Genomic DNA, 1395 nt, shown 5'->3' with positions numbered 1-1395 from the left:
TAAAGCCAGATAGTTATTCAATGACAAGGTTCTGCTTGTGTTGTACAATTCAATAACTGTTCCACATTTCTTTTACTGTATTGTACTCAAGGCCGGATTAACCATATGGGCAATTGGGCAATTGCCCAGGGGCCCACGGTCTCCAAAGGGCCCTGGGCAGTGAAGGCACGGACATAACGGATGCAGGATATGCGTGGACATGTCTCCTCGCACTTCCTGCATCTGCGCTTCCTGTCCCCGCATTTTTCTCAGCCGTAACAGCTGTTTTATCCATTATTAACATATGGTAATGCGTTTTTCTGAGCCGTCTTTGAACGCACCATAAGCGTGCTCATGCTACTCCTGCAGATGAGATGATGGATGGGAGCTGCTGTGATGAGCAGAGCCTCGTGGTGTAAAGAGCAACTAAAACTTTACAGTTTTTACCAAACAAACCATGTAAGTTGAGTCATGCTGTTGGAGGCAGATAATGTTAGCTAAATGAAGAGTTACACATTATATAATGTTTAGCTAGTTAACATGATTAGTTGTTGTTACCTGTTACATCCCTTGCCAAGCTAGTTTATTAATGCTAGATAAACCCAATAGTCTTTCATTTCTGTGCAGAAGTCATGCTGGCTGCTTTCCACATTTTTAAAACAAATCTTCATTACCACAGTTACAAAGAACAAGGTCAGGGAGGAGACAGACCAGATAGCCTACAGCAGCAGGGATCATAATGCAGACTTTCCTCAGGTAAGGAGAAATTATGACTATTATTCTTGAAGTGGAACAGTCTTTAAAACCTGGTGTATAGTTTGAAGTCTCTACTTTTGACACAATTTGTAACAGAGTCTCGGAGAATTAACCACAGAAAGATGGAGGTTAAATCACATGACTGGATCGCATGTTGTTGTTGAGAAACCAGACAGGTATCAGGACAGGGTTTTCATGATATTTCAAAGTACTGTTCATACTCCAAAATATTTTTTATTTTATTGTTGTTTCTACTTTGGGCCAAAATAAATCTAGCATTTATAATATTATTTTGTTATTTACCAGTAGTTAAAAAAGAGATGATTGATAGACTTAGTTCAAAAGTAAAAACCGACAAGGATGTTTAAAGATGTAGTTTCATTTTTGTTTATTATGTAGATGTATGAAAGTTTTGTTTATTATTCATTTTCATATATTACTTGACTACTGCATTATTTGTGTTCTTGTTGATGTTGATGTGCTTAGTGTTGTGTCACTTTCTATGTTTATGCCATTCTTTGTCTTATGAGCCTAAATCGAGCCAAGTAATAATTTGCTTACATGGAGATATATACTGTATATATATTTATATAACAACTGGAGTGCTCAGAAACCAGGTGACCTTGTAATCGGCTGGTGAAGCTAAAGGCTAATGCATAC

The 1395-nt window shown here is 37.7% G+C and overlaps 1 long non-coding RNA gene across 1 annotated transcript; it reads left to right on the top strand.

Moving 5' to 3' along the window:
- The first annotated feature begins 398 nt into the window (after positions 1-398).
- Positions 399-837, top strand: LOC106532690 (uncharacterized). The gene is made up of 2 exons (XR_001312120.1): positions 399-438; positions 659-837. It is a non-coding gene; the product is annotated as an uncharacterized LOC106532690 (long non-coding RNA).
- Positions 838-1395: the final 558 nt, after the last annotated feature.

This window comes from Austrofundulus limnaeus, unplaced genomic scaffold, assembly GCF_001266775.1.
Source record: "Austrofundulus limnaeus strain Quisiro unplaced genomic scaffold, Austrofundulus_limnaeus-1.0 Scaffold814, whole genome shotgun sequence".
NCBI lineage: Eukaryota > Metazoa > Chordata > Actinopteri > Cyprinodontiformes > Rivulidae > Austrofundulus > Austrofundulus limnaeus.
Note: the sequence above shows the minus strand (reverse complement) of the source record. Positions and strands in the feature narration are given on the sequence as shown.